The sequence below is a fragment of the Doryrhamphus excisus genome, chromosome 5 (genome assembly GCF_030265055.1).
Source record: "Doryrhamphus excisus isolate RoL2022-K1 chromosome 5, RoL_Dexc_1.0, whole genome shotgun sequence".
Taxonomy (NCBI): domain Eukaryota; kingdom Metazoa; phylum Chordata; class Actinopteri; order Syngnathiformes; family Syngnathidae; genus Doryrhamphus; species Doryrhamphus excisus.
In genome coordinates, this window is record NC_080470.1 from 13,456,944 (window position 1) to 13,471,597 (window position 14,654).

Consider the following 14,654-nt stretch of genomic DNA (forward strand, 5'->3'; position numbering starts at 1 on the left):
CCTGCATCCCGGGGGAGGACCGGGATATTGAGTCCGAATGGGCCATATTCCGTGCCTCCATTGCTGAGGCGGCTGACCGGAGCTGCGGCCGCAAGGCGGTCGGTGCCAGTCGTGGCGGCAGGCCCCGAACCCGATGGTGGACACCAGAGGTCAGGGCCGCCATCAAGCTGAAGAAGGAGTCCTATCGAGCATTGATGGCTTGTGGGACTCCGGAAGCAGCTGACAGGTACTGTCAGGCCAAACGGTTCGCGGCTTCGGCGGTTGTCGAGGCAAAAACTCGGGTGTGGGAGGAATTCGGTGAGGCCATGGAGCACGACTTACAAATATACAGAAATACAAAATATACAGAATACAGTATAAATATATGTACACAGTCTGTTTTTTGTTTGTTGTTCCGGAACTGCAGTCTGATTGTTTTTCCTAAGAGTCCAAACTGAGCGTTAATTTAACGCATATAGAGTGTCAAAGTGGCAGGATGAGGCAGAGGTGGGGTGTGAACAGTGTCAGGGGGGGTTCCGGGCCTTGTTGATGAGGCTGACAGCAGACGGGAAGAAACTGTTCTTGTGGCGTGAGGTTTTGGTCCTGATGGACCGCAGCCTCCTCTCAAAGAGACTGTGTCCGGGTTGAGAAGGATCGGCCACAATCCTTTTCTGCACGCCTTAGGGTCCTGGAGGCGTCCAGATCCTGGAGGGACGGGAGATTGCAGGAGGTGAGGATGGACTCAATGATGGAGCTGTAGAAGTGCACCAACATTGTCTTTGGCAGGATGAATTTCTTCAGCTGCCATAGGAACGTAGGAAGTACATCCTCTGCTGTGCCTTCTTGATGAGGGAGCTGATGTTCGGCTCCCACTGGAGGTCCTGGGAGATGATGGTACCCAGGATGCGGAAGGACTCCACAATGTCAATCGTAGAGTCACAGAGGGTGATGGGGACAGGAGAGGCTGAGTTCTTCCTGTTGTCCACAACCATCTCCACTGTTTTTAGGGCGTTGAGCTCCAGGTTGTTCAGGTTGCACCAAGTCACCAGATGGTCAACCTCCCACCTGTAGGCAAACTTGTCGCCGTCAGAGATGAGTCCGATGAGGGTGGTGTTGTCCGCAGACTTCGGGAGCTTGACAGACTGGTGACTGGAGGTGCAACTGTTTGTGTACAGGGAGAAGAGCAGAGGAGAAAGAACGCAGCCCTGGGGGGATCAGGTGCTGACGATTTTTGTATCTGAGATGTGTTTCCCCAGCTTCACGCACTGTTTCCTGTCAGACAGGAAGTCTGTAATCCACCTGCAGGTGGAGTCAGGCACGCTCAGCTGGGAGAACTTCTCCTGGAGCAGAGTTGGGAGGATGGTGTTGAAGGCGGAGCTGAAGTCCACAAACAGGATCCTAGCATAGGTTCCTGCAGAGTCCAGGTGCTGGAGGACCAACACACCAAGGCAGCCGTCCGCAGCGCCAATTTGGAAACACGTGGTGGCATGGGAATAGATGACTACATGGTAATCAGGTGGTTAGGTGTCAGTGGTTCCAGACACATGGGTTGTTTACATTGTCCACAGTAAGAGGGTGATTATTCACAACAGACATGGCTTCCTAAAGAAAGGTTCTCAAGGAACTGTCACTCAACCTGCCAGCACTGTTTGCTAGGACTGATATGAGCACGCTTTTGATGGTTCTGATCTGGCGCTCCCAAACACCTCCCATATGGCTTGCATTTATGACAAAGTTGCATTGCTTGTCTGCCAGGTATTCTGTTACTCTTTCTGTGTTTATTTCCTTTAGAGACTTTTCCATTTCATTTTTAGTTCAAACTAAGTATGTTCCTGATCTGATCGGATGTGCCAAACAGCACCTCTGATGGCAATGAAGCATCTTGGGGCATTGATGAATGAGTCAGTGGTCAAGTCCTCCAGCATCTCTATATGAACACCTCCAGAACATAGACAAGTGAATAGTAGACTGTACTGTTTTTGTTCTTTACGCCCTTGTTTTGTGTGAAAGGGGCCAAAACAATCCATGCCACCATAGGTAATTGGTGGAGAAGGCTCAATGTGGTCTTGAGGTAAGTCAGCCATCTTTTGTTCCTCTGTGGCTCCTCGAGCTTTCCGGCATGGGATGCACTGTCAAATATGTTGAGCCACTGCTTTGCTCCCTCCCACGATCCAGTAGTCATTTGCTCTGAGTTAATTCAAGAACCAATATAGTTCTGAGACTGGACCTTCTCTGCCAATTCAGGAAAAGCAGGGGAATTAGCTCAAATGGTATAGCGCTTGCTTTGCATGTGAGAGGTAGCGGGATCGATTGCCTAAATTCTACAAGGAATCCTTTGTTTTATTGGCTAATTGTAGGCCATTCGCGCACCCCGAGGTTACAGATGTCAAAGGTAAGCTTATATTCAACAGCACAGTGGCGAAAGGTAAATTTATGTGCATTACCGTTTCCACAGGTTCCCGATTTGTACAACCCGGCATTAATACCTCTTAGTGTAATTCTACCTTACTGGTGGATGCCTTCTTCTGGTCGCTCCTCAGGGCTGACCTCTGGTAGTGGTGCGGTGGACCCGACGTGAGTGATAGGTTACCGACCGAGAACATGACTGGTGTTTGTGCCCCGATTTCTTTCCTTCCTCCAATAACAGTATTGTCAATTGATGTGGAGCGCCTAGTGCATAGTGCTACTTCCTTAGGGTCTCACCTCATGCCACGGACGCCCTGAGGACCAGACAAGGTGTGTCAACCTCACCCTGGTTCGACGCTTCCAACCTGACGTACATTGACCCTTGGATAGGTTTACCTTGAATTTTAGACTCAGATCAATCGAAATGGTTGCCGACGCCCCTTTCTCTGTCTTGTTGCCGTTTCTCATTGAGGTTTCCTGACTGAGAGCAGATCGGCCTCACGGCTGGTTGGTTGTCTCCCGTGGACGGGCAGACCTTTCCAGCAAGCATTGGTAGTGCTGGGCTGGTCGTTTCTTGCTCGGTCTGGCTGCACTCGCAAGCCAAGGAGCTCGGCACGGTGCTGCGCCTGCCTCTTGTTTTAAACACAGGATAAGGGGAGAGCGTGAACGCAGTCCCCCACTACCACAAATTATGCAGTCGAGATTCCCGCATTTGGGGAATTCGCAGAGGTCAGCTCAACCCATGTGCAATGGCTGAGCCTCGCCCTGGGTGAACCACCTTCTTGATCATGGTATCTCCCCTGGCAGGTAAGTATGAGTTGCACCGGTCCCGCCCGGACTAGTCTCTCGCACATGCCACATGCTGAGTGGTGGTCTCATCAGGTCGCCCACAACAAGCCCAGCCACTTGACCTGTGTCCAAATTCAGAGACAGGACTCTGGTTATCTCAAGGAGTCAGTCTGTGTGGCACTCTTGTGACTTCATTCTGAGCAAAGGCAGCGGCAGCAAGTGGCTTAGGGCAGTTGCTGCAGACGTTCAATGCGGAGACTGAAGTACTGACTCCACGTCCCTAGTCACACCATGTAACATGAGAGGCCAATATGTTTAACCCTGACACGTGTAGATGTGCAAGGTCGTTGTGAGTCAGTGGGTTGTCAGGTTCAAACTCCTGTGACACTTGTAAAAACACTTACGTAAATGCAGAAATACAGAAGAGACAGACAACAATATTCAAAGTTACTCGCAGCGAGGAGAGTGAAACCACATACCCAGTGACATGCCGCTCCACTGAGTATGCAGTTCAAACTCCTCTTTATTTATTCTCTTTCGGGGGTCCCTACTACATGGTCATGCAACTCTAGGGGTGGCAGTTGCACGAGCTGTATTTGTTTCTCTATGTGTATGTGTGTGTATGTGAGAGGAATTACTTTTATTGTTTTACGAGTTCTTATCTTGACACGGTCTTGCAGGATTAACGTGAATATCTGCAGGGTTGCGGTTGGCGCATCCAGGGACCTCCAGGACCTGGGGGTTGCTGGGGGTCTCTGATCAGGGTCACAGGAACATTTCTTCTTCAGCAAATTCAAACACTCTTTCTATTGTCTAAGCAAATGGATATAAGGGTGATAACTGATGCTATATTCATTCTATCTACATTTTATTCTAACAAGGATCTATCCCTGAGCATCCGACAAATGCTCTGTCTCACCCTAAACCCAGTCCTGACAGCATTCTCAGTCGAGGACCTTGTCTTATTGTGTTGTCCATGTTTTGTTTATATTTCTGTTGTCAACGACAATGACAACGGTTTGTGCTTCAAGATGACCCCGACCATTCGACAGAGGCCGCAGACAAATCCTATCTCCAGTCAAAACCTACCCAACTGTCAATTCCCTGACCGGGAATCGAACCCGGGCCGCGGCGGTGAGAGCGCCGAATCCTAGCCACTAGACCACCAGGGACTGCTTTATGTCTGCACTCAGCAAGGCAGAGACAGTGTCACTTTGACATACTCCAGCAAAGGAACCAAAATAGTTCTGTGACTGGACCTTCTCTGCCAACATTGCAGCAGCAGGGGAATTACCTCAGATAGTAGAGCGCTTCCCTTAAATGTTAGACCCGAACCTCTTTTGTTTTGCTAATGTGGTCTGTTTTCTTAGCCCCGCAAATGTCCAAATGCACAATGTTTTTGCCTTTGTCGAGAGCATTGTAGTACATATGACATTTATGCTACATATGACATCAGAAATTATGGATATTTCTTCAACAGAACATGACGTCTGATTCAAAACATTTACTTGAAATGTTGAAGAGAAAAAAATGGAGTCGCTGAAACACATATGCAAGGCACTGCTGGGATTTGAACCCTGGACCTCCTGTTTACGAGACAGGAACTTTGACCAACTAAGCCACAGCGCCGGCGAAGGAGTGTCTTCAGTGTTAGGCGAATGACTGCATGACGGAAACCACACCAGTGGCCAGGCTTTCAACAGGACTGGTGAAATCCTGCCAGTGTAAGCCGACCGAATCCACGATTATTCTCCTCCTTGGTCTTTGCTGTGTCAAGGATGAGGATGTTGTTTGCATGCAACGACACCACAGCAGCCACCTCCTTCCTATAAGCCCCTTCGTGCAGGCCAGTGACGCACCCGATCAGTCATCCGGGACATATGGATTGTGTGTCCAAACTGGGGACAGATGTCCGTGTACACACATTCAGGGATCAAGCACATATCCTTGTTCCCATTTGTCACCTTGATTTTTTTGTGAAAGAAGGAATTGAACGGCCTTGCTTCCACCCAGTTTCCAACTAGGGACCTTTTGCATGTAAGGCAAACGTGCTAACCACTACACTATGAAGGGTGAGCCCTTTAAGGGGACTGGTGAAGCAGTTGCCAAACAATGACACAAGACGATGTGTCCAAAGTGGGGGCATATTGACAATTGTCCAAATCGACAAATGTTTCTCCCTTGTAGGGAAAATTGTTCCACAAATTATGGGCTTTTCTTCAACAAAACATGAAATCACAATCACGGCTTGACAGGTTTGGCTTGTAACCTCCTCTAACGTTGTCTGGAGGGGTGGCCCTTTGATGAATGAAGTTAAGGTCCTTTCAGCCTGCCAATAAGCATTTTCAAACTATTGGCAAAGTCGCAACGTAAACAGGGATTGTGCTCAAACCCAGGCTTGAACCACGGACCTTTAAATCTTAATTCTCGCACTCGCCCAACTGAGCGATTTCAGCTGTAAAGGTGGTGTTCCGCTTTTTCAGTAGAGGCTAAAAGAGGGGCCAGGGTGAAGCTGTGTTTCTGCCACATATGTTGCTGTGTACCTGGCCCAGTGTGTTCTCATCTTGGGTTGGTATGTCCCCATGCTGGTAATGTGGGGTCTACTCTTCTCCGCCTGAACAGGGACTTGAACCCTGGACAATCAGATTAAAAGGCTGATGCTCTACCAACTGAGCTATCCAGGCCCTTGATGAATGAGGACAACTCACAAGGCAAAATCTTCTGGCATACTGTACTTGACGTTGCAGAGATGAAGAAGCCCCTGTTCCGAAATTGCCACCTCCAAGATCGACGGAGGTCTTAAACTGCCCACATGGACAAGCCTAATATCTTCCTGACAAAAAGAGACAAGACAAAGGTTGAGCCAATCACCTGAATATTAAACTTTTGATCTGAGTGTCAGGGATTCAAGTCCCTGTTCAGGTGACCAGGTGGCCACGAGCCCTCCAACTAATGCACCTGCAGTTTAAGGCTATGTTCTGGATTATCAGTGTTTCACCAAGAGTAAAATTGGGTCGAGCGAGAAGTCCTTTCAGGCAAGAAAACAACAAAAAGCAACACACACCAGCCGTGACTCAGACAAAACACGGAGCGCCGTCTGATGACGTCGGGAGTGTCGTCCCCATGCAACTGGGAGCCAGTCGCCTTTCGTCAGCGGAGAGGAGTCACCGTCCACGCCTGTGGCTGTGCCTGTACTGTGGGAGTCCTACACACAATGTCCCGCTGTCCAGTTCGCCCAGCACGCCAACGCTCTTCCTCCACCAGGGATATTCCCCAGCTGCTGGCACTGCCCGCTCCAACCACACCGGCTGTGTCATCCGCTTTGGTGGGCCGACTTCAGGTGGAAGGTACGATATCCTGGGCGGGGGAAGCTTCTCCTACCACAGCATTAATTGACTCTGGGGCGGACGAGAACTTCATTGATAGCGGACTGGTCAGTTCTCTCAACATTCCTACTGTTGAGCTTGTCCCCCACAAGAATGTCCGCTCGCTAGATGAACATCACCTGGCATGCATTACGCATCAGACGTGCACCATATCCTTGGTGCTGTCGGGTAACCACCACAAGGTCACACATTTTTTTCTTATGCCCTCTCGCTCAGCTCTGTTAGTACTCGGCCTCCCCTGGCATCCCGTGCGTGTGTTGTGATTGTGATGTTTTGTCATTCAGCGCCACTTTGCAGAAGCACATCCACTCGACAATTTAATTTGTTCTCCGACAGTGTTTCCCAATGTGGCATTGGTGGTTCAGTGGTAGAATTCTCGCTTGCCAAGCGGGAGGCCCGGGTCTGATTCCCGGCCAATGCAGTATATCTCAGCTTATACATTTCTTTAGAGCTCATGTTGAAAAAGTACAAAGGCTCTTTTCCTGCGAAAGGGCAGTATTCAGAATGACACCTGAAACGTAACAGACCGGACCACCCGAGAGTTAAGGTGGACAGCACTTAGTGAAACCTGACTGCAGTCATGCTGTTGTAGTCTCTGTCGCGCAATTGGTCAGCACGTTTGGCTGTTAACTGAGAGGTTGGTGGTTCGAGCCCACCCAGGGACTCTCAGTTCACACATTTGTTGGACTTTGGACTCCCTCCCTTGTATGAACATTTTTCCCCATTGGCGAACTGTTTTTGTGTTGGTGCCAGATGCACTGCTGGCACTGTGGCTAAGCTGGTCAAAGTGCCTGTCTAGTAAACAGGAGATCCTGGGTTCAAATCCCAGCAGTGCCTGGGTGCTTGGTCAGTGAAACTTTGGCAGCTGATTTGTGAACCATGTACTTCTTTTTGTCACTTGCCCTTCAAGAACGAATTGACGTTGCATCCACAGCTGACGTGATTGTTGTGGATCCCATTACGCCAGAAGGTGCTTGAATCCAAAGAGTATGACATTGTGATGTGTTGTCATTCAGCGCCACTTTGCAGAGGCTCATCCACTTGACAGTTGATTTTTTTTTCTCTTACAGTGTGTCCCCACGTGGCATTGGTGGTTCAGTGGTAGAATCCTCACTTGCCAAGCGGGGGCCGCGCGCGTGTTGTTGACATTTTCTGCCAGCCAATCAGGATGCGACACAGACGTCAGACAAGCAAAGAGACTCGCCTGCCACGCGGGCATGATTACCATTACCATTACCATCTATCAGGGATGGCAACTGAATTAAGAATCAATGCCAGAAACCTGCCACAGGATTTCAGATAATGTTTTGATGCAGACTGGTCATGATGCCTCTGATTAATTCAATTAATTAATTAATTAAAATTAATTAAACCACTACCTGTGAGAGGTAAGGTACACCATTGCACTAAACATTGATAGAATAGTTAGTAATGGAGTTAGTAGTGAATAACTAACAATGCTTGTGGGGATTTTTTTGGTTTTGGACATCTTTCAGATAAATAAACATACAATAAACAACAAACTGACCCGGGAACATCATGGCTGTTCCTGGCAAATGAACATAACAGGAGGGTTAAGATGACTACACTTCCAAAGTTCTCAGCTATGACTGAACCTCTCGCTCCTTTGTTCCCTGAGAAACTAGGTTGGGTGTGGAATTGATCAAACATCAAGAAGACCACATGAATTTAAAAAAATTAAAAAGTGATATCTTGGCAGAAAAAGGCCCGGTTAGCTCAGTCGGGAGAGCATGACTCTTAATCTCAGGGTCGTGGGTTCGAGCCCCACATTGGGCGGTTCAGCTCTTTTGGTGATACATCTTAAAGATTTCTTTCCTGTGGAAAATTCTGCAACATGCGGAAAACATTTCATTCGAAGTACACAAAAATAAATCCCATTCTTGTAGGACCACAAATGGTAGAGCGCTCACTTCACATGTGAGATGAAGTGGAATCGATGCCTGCATTCTCCAAATGGTATATTATGCCTTTTTCTTGCCAAAAAAGCATTCTCAATCTCCCACATCGTACGGGATGCTTGGGTTAATTGCATTCTAATGATGTTTCCTAAAAACACAGGTGGTGTCAAAACTGGTGCATTAGTATAGCTCGATGAGGATGGGATTCGAACCCATGCGTGCAGAACACAATGGATTAGCAGTCCATCACCGTAACCTCTCGGTCACCTCATCTCCTTCGTGGACATGGTCTTGTTGACTCAAAATGACACATCTTAATTAGTGTTTTGGCGTTGCAGAAATAGTGGCAGCCTTCCTGTGCAGCGGGGGGATTTAACTCAAAGGCTAGAGTTCTTGCTCTACATGCAAGAAATAGCGGGTTTGATACCCGTATTGTCGAAATGATATGTTATGGCTTTTTTTGCCAACAAAAGCGTTCTTGATCTCCGACATCGTACCTTATACTTTGATTCATTGCATGCTAATAATGTTTACTAAAAATACAGGTGTGGTCAAAACTAGTGTATTTTTACATCACCACACTTCAAGTGGACAGACAGTCTTGTCTTTTCAGACAATACAATTACAAAAGCAACACACACCTGCCATGACCCTGAATCGGCCGGGGTTGCTGCAGCCACAACACAGAGTCGGAACCACTATACAATTATGGCTGTGAGCTATGCTTTTCTGGGCATGAACCATAAACTCAGACTTGGAGGTGCTGGTTCTTTTTCGTCTGCGAGCAAAGCTTGAATTTCATGTGGGTGTTGTCCTGGCGGGAGAAACATTTTAGCTTGTGTCGGCATGGCTACCGTGACAGAAGCCCATTTTCCTTTCCAGTAAATGTGCATCAGCTGAACACTTTGCAGACCTAATGCTGTGAACATTTGCGCGAACTCAAGGTCGGGTCCTACATCCTGTTTGTGTCTGATTGTAACATGATATGCATCAGGATTCTGTATGTCACCTCCCAACTGCACTTGTCTGGTCTTAATATGTCATTGGCTGTGTTGTCGTGATCGATGTTGATGAAATCAAGAGAACAAAGTCACCCCTTTACAAACTATTTGCCAACTCACGATGTAAACAGCAATTGTGCTGAAAACTGGGATTGAACCAGGGACCTTTAGAAATTCAATCCAACGCTCTCCCAACTGAGCAATTTCAGCTGCAAAGGGGTTTCTCTGCTTTTTCAGTCTGGGCTAAAAGTGGGGGTAGGGTGAAGCTGTGTCTGTGCCACGTACTATGTTGCTGTATACCTGGTCCAGTGTGTTCTCATCTTGGGTTGGAATGTCCCCATGCTGGTAAAGGGTGGGGAATACAGTCCGTTGATGAGGATAAGCGGTACAGTGGAGTTCACTGGTTGAAGTCGCCAGGTACCATAAAAATGGCAATGGGCCACGAGGGTGTTCTGAATTCCCCTTTGGCCAAATTGGCTAAATGGCCGTACAAAAAGCACCATACTTGGAGCCTGTGGTCAATGTCAACAGTTGGGCTAATTCAGTTCCGTCGAGACGGTGATTATGTACCAAGTCAGTTATGTCAGTCAGGATTTGGTCAAGGTTGTTGTGTGGTTTTGGCATGGATAAGGCTATGTATCTAAATTTAGGAGGAGTCCATGGTCTGTAAACATACTGAGGTACTCCCACTGCTGTTGCGGAACTTGCGGGACCTTTCAAATTTCCTACTGAGGGACGAATAAAGGCATATCTTATCTTCTACCATAGGGTAGGCTTTTGGCAAGAAGTAGGATTCTTAATCCTACTTCTTGCCATTCTTAATGCTTTCCCAAGTTCCAACATTTCCTTGGGAGCGAGTTTGATAACCGAGCCCACCCAGGGACTCTCAATTCACACGTGTTGGACTTTGGACTCCCTCCCTTGTATGAACATTTTTCCCCATTGGCGAACTGTTTTTGTGTTGGTAAACAAGTTATTCAGGGGAGGGGCCTACCTTCACCGCCTGAACAGGGACTTGAACCCTGGACCCTCAGATTAAAAGTCTGATGCTCTACCAACTGCTATCCAGGCCTTTGTTGAACGAGGACAACTCACAAGGTAAAATCTTCTGCCATACTGTACTTGACCTTGCAGAGATGAGAGCTTCTTCTCTGGCTCTCAACAAAGGCGGTCGCATCTTTCCCCTCTCCTCCCTATCCCTTATATTCCCTGCTTTGTTGTCCCCTGTCCATCCTGTCGATGGAGTTTGACTTGATTCTTTGTCACGCAGTCTGAAATTGGCAAACTGAGAAATTCTGATTGAGTGACCAATGCAGTCTGTCTATTTTAATACATTTTGTCTCAACTCATGTTGAAAAAGGACAGAGCCATTTCCGTGAGAGCACAAGACCCCTGGATTGTACCCAAAAATACTTTGCGTTCATCAAAGAGTAAAGCTGGTGTCCTGGTTTGCAATGCCTCGATTGTTACACCAGAAGGTGCGAGTCACATCCAAAACAAAGGCCATGCTGGACGCATAGCATGCGTTAGTATGGCTTCAACTGAACAGAAGTTGGCAGGGTGTGAGTCTCTGTGGCGCAATCGGTCAGCGTGCTCGGCTGTTAACCGGGAGGCTGGTGGTTCGAGCCCACCCAGGGACGTTCTCTTGATGCATCAGTGTCACTGTTCATTCATGTTTGCGCTCCACTCTTGCACAGCACTTGTGTGGTTCCCAATTGGCAAACTGCATGTCAATGACTTTTCAAAAGCACATTCCAGCTTCCATGGTCTAACACATTTGATCAGAAGTTAGGTTGATCAAGTCACAGATTTCAGTTTGTTTCTGCACAGGTCTGGTGAAACACAGAAGCTCTGCTTGAAAATATTAGCTTTTGCAAAAGCGCCAGCCAGGATTATAGATTAAGAGACGACGGAATGCTTTTATGTTAAAAGGAATCAAGTCAAACCCCATCAACTGGTAAGCAGGGGCCCTTAAGAGAAGACACTGTATACTGTTGTGATTTTTTGACAGACATGTCTAGTAAACAGGAGATCCTGGGTTCAAATCCCAGCAGTGCCTTCTCTGTGTTTCAGCAGCTCCTATGCTGTTATTTAAAAGAAATGTTGTTCTTGTTCTGTTGAATAAAGACCCATCATTTCTGATGTCATATAGATAGATAGATAGATAGATAGATAGATAGATAGATAGATAGATAGATAGATAGATAGATAGATAGATAGATAGATAGATAGATAGATAGATAGATAGATAGATAGATAGATAGATAGATAGATAGATAGATAGATAGATAGATAGATAGATAGATAGATAGATAGATAGATAGATAGATAGATAGATAGATAGATAGATAGATAGATAGATAGATAGATAGACAGACTCCCTTTATTGTCATTGCACAAAAACACAGTAGTGAAATTGCCCACGAAATGTCGTTGCCTGGCTCCCATATAATAACAGACACAAAAGAAGATAAGTAATAATAAATAATAAAAATAATAATAATGTGGAGAATAAATAGATAGAATAGACACCAAATATGAACAACATATTGTAAAGTGCAGCGTGAACAGTAAATTGCCCAAATAATTGAAATAAATAATAATAATGTAAGTAAAGGTAGAGGGGCTTATTTGGCATTCAGCAGTCTGATGGCCAGGGGGAAGTAGCTGTCTCTGAACCTGGTCGTCCTACAGCGGATGCTGCAGAGCCTTCTCCCCGATGCCAGGCGAGAGAACAGTCCATGCTGGGGGTGTGTGGGTCAGTGCAGATCTGATGGGCTCTAGATACACACCGGCTGTTTGCTATGTCCTTAATGGGGGGGAGCTGGGTCCCGATGATCTTCTCCACTGTCCTCACCACTCTCTGCAGTAACGTCCAGTCCGAGGCCTTGCAGCTCCCAGACCAGACGGAGATGCAGTTGGTCAGCAGGCTCTCGATGGTCCCTCTGTAGAAGGTGGTAAGGATAGGAGGGGAGAGGGAGGCTCTTCTCATCCGCCGCAGGAAGTGCAGTCGCTGTTGTGCCTTCTTCGCCAGAGCGGAGGTGTGGAGTGACCAGAGGTTGTCCGTGATGTACACCCCCAAGTACTTGGTTGTGTTCACAACTTCTACGGCTGTGTCGTTGATGCTGAGTGGAGTGTGGCTGGGTCTGGATCTCCTGAAGTCGACGATGATCTCCTTTGTTTTGTCAACATTCAGGATCAGGTTGTTCGCCTTGCACCAATCCACAAGGTGTCGCACTTCCTCCCTGTAAGCCAGTTCGTTGTTGTCCTGAATGAGGCCTACAACTGTTGTGTCGTCCGCGTACTTCAGGATATGGTTGCTGCTGTACTTGGGGCGACAGTCATGGGTCATTAGGGTAAACAACAGGGGGCTCAGAACACATCCCTGGGGTGAGCCGGTGTTCAGGGAGATGACACTGGATGTGTTGTTGCCCACTCTGACATACTGGGTTCTATCTGTGAGGAAGTCAAGCAGCCAGTTGCACAGGGAGGTCTTGAGGCCCAGTGGCTCCAACTTGCGTACCAGGTCCTGGGGGATGATCGTGTTGAATGCTGAGCTGAAGTCGAGGAACAGCATCCGTACATGGGTGTTTTTCTTCTCCAGGTGCTCCAGGCTCAGGTGGAGAGCAGTGGAGATGGCTTCTTCAGTGGAGCGGTTTGGCTGGTACGCGAATTGGAAAGGGTCGAGTGATGGGGGGAGTATGGAGGTTATATGGTCCTTAACCACCCTCTCGAAACATTTCATAAGTCGTTTAGACATGTAATAGATGGTTTCTTGGGCACTGGAATTATTGTGGCGGACTTGAAACACGGGGGGACTACAGCTTGGGCCAGTGAGGTGTTGAAGATGTCTGTGAGCACGTGGGCCAGCTGGTCTGCACATTCCTTGATCACCCGTCCAGGAATGGCGTCTGGGCCTGCAGCTTTCCGCACGTTGACCTTCCTCAGGACTCTCCACACAGCAGCAGTATCAAACTTGACTGCCTGTTCATCGGGGTGGGGGTAGCCTTCCTCGCAGGGTTTGGATCTTCCGGCTGTGGGCACGCTTTGCCACTCTGATGGCACGGTTCAGATTTGCCCTTGCTGATCTGAGTGCCATCACATCACCAGATTTAAACGCAGCATTGCGTTCTCTTAGTCTTTCACGCACCTCCTGAGTCATCCAAGGTTTCTGGTTGGCCCGTGTGATGATCGTCTTGGTGACTGTAACCTCCTCCATGCACCACTGTATGTAGCCTGTTACAGATGCAGCATACTCCCCCACATTGGTGTGTTGGTTGTATGTTGCAGCTTCTCTGAACATGTCCCATTCGGTGCACTCAAAACAGTCTTGCAGTGCAGACATAGCTCCCTCTGGCCACACCCTCACCTTCTTCACAGCAGGCTTTCCCCTGGTGAGCAGGGGCTGGTATGCTGGAATTAGCATAACAGATCTGTGATCTGAGGAGCCAAGGTGTGGGCGGGGGACGGCTTTGAATGCTTCCTTGATGTTTGTGTAAGCCAAGTCCAAAGTATTCTCACCTCTAGTAGCAAAATCCACATGTTGGTAGAAATTCGGAAGCACCGTCTTCATGTTGGCCTGGTTAAAGTCTCCAGCAACAATAAACACGCTGTCCGGGTGTGTGGTTTGCATGTCGCTGATGGCAAGGTAGAGTACATTCAGGGCTTGCTTGCAGTTAGCATCAGGTGGAATGTAGACGGCAACAATGGTGACGCTGGTGAATTCTCGGGGAAGGTAGAAAGGTCTGCATCTCACAATCATAAACTCAATGTCCACACAACAGTGACTGGAGACCAGGGTAGCGTTGTTACACCAACTGTTATTAGTATAGATGCAAACACCGCCCCCCCGGGTTTTACCCGTGAGTGCATGGCTCCTGTCAGACCTGAATGTTGTGAGCCCGTCCAGGCTAATGGCGGAATCCGGGACAGATGAGTTGAGCCATGTCTCGGTGAGGATGAGGATGCAGCAGTTTCTTGTCTCCCGTTTGGTGCTTAAGTCCAATTTCAGGTAGTCCAATTTGTTTTCCAGGGAGCGTACGTTGGCGAGCAAGACTGATGGAAGCGCTGGTCGGAACGGGTTCGCTTTTAGCTTAGCTGTAAGTCCACCACGACAACCCCGCTTCTGCTTCCTCTCGCATCACCTTCGATGTCTCCACGGGCGGTCTGTACTG

General features: G+C 48.0%; 7 non-coding genes across 7 annotated transcripts; 3 read left to right on the forward strand and 4 right to left on the reverse strand.

Moving 5' to 3' along the window:
• Positions 1-3,036: 3,036 nt before the first annotated feature.
• LOC131130318 (U1 spliceosomal RNA) lies at positions 3,037-3,200 on the reverse strand. The gene has a single exon (XR_009130017.1). It is a non-coding gene; the product is annotated as a U1 spliceosomal RNA (small nuclear RNA).
• Positions 3,201-4,274: 1,074 nt separating this feature from the next.
• trnae-cuc (transfer RNA glutamic acid (anticodon CUC)) lies at positions 4,275-4,346 on the reverse strand. The gene has a single exon. It is a non-coding gene; the product is annotated as a tRNA-Glu (tRNA).
• A 383-nt stretch (positions 4,347-4,729) lies between these two features.
• trnat-cgu (transfer RNA threonine (anticodon CGU)) lies at positions 4,730-4,803 on the reverse strand. The gene has a single exon. It is a non-coding gene; the product is annotated as a tRNA-Thr (tRNA).
• A 2,107-nt stretch (positions 4,804-6,910) lies between these two features.
• On the forward strand, positions 6,911-6,981 carry trnag-gcc (transfer RNA glycine (anticodon GCC)). The gene has a single exon. It is a non-coding gene; the product is annotated as a tRNA-Gly (tRNA).
• Positions 6,982-7,323: 342 nt separating this feature from the next.
• On the forward strand, positions 7,324-7,397 carry trnat-agu (transfer RNA threonine (anticodon AGU)). Its single transcript has one exon. It is a non-coding gene; the product is annotated as a tRNA-Thr (tRNA).
• A 1,273-nt stretch (positions 7,398-8,670) lies between these two features.
• trnas-gcu (transfer RNA serine (anticodon GCU)) lies at positions 8,671-8,752 on the reverse strand. The gene has a single exon. It is a non-coding gene; the product is annotated as a tRNA-Ser (tRNA).
• A 2,294-nt stretch (positions 8,753-11,046) lies between these two features.
• On the forward strand, positions 11,047-11,120 carry trnan-guu (transfer RNA asparagine (anticodon GUU)). The gene has a single exon. It is a non-coding gene; the product is annotated as a tRNA-Asn (tRNA).
• Positions 11,121-14,654: the final 3,534 nt, after the last annotated feature.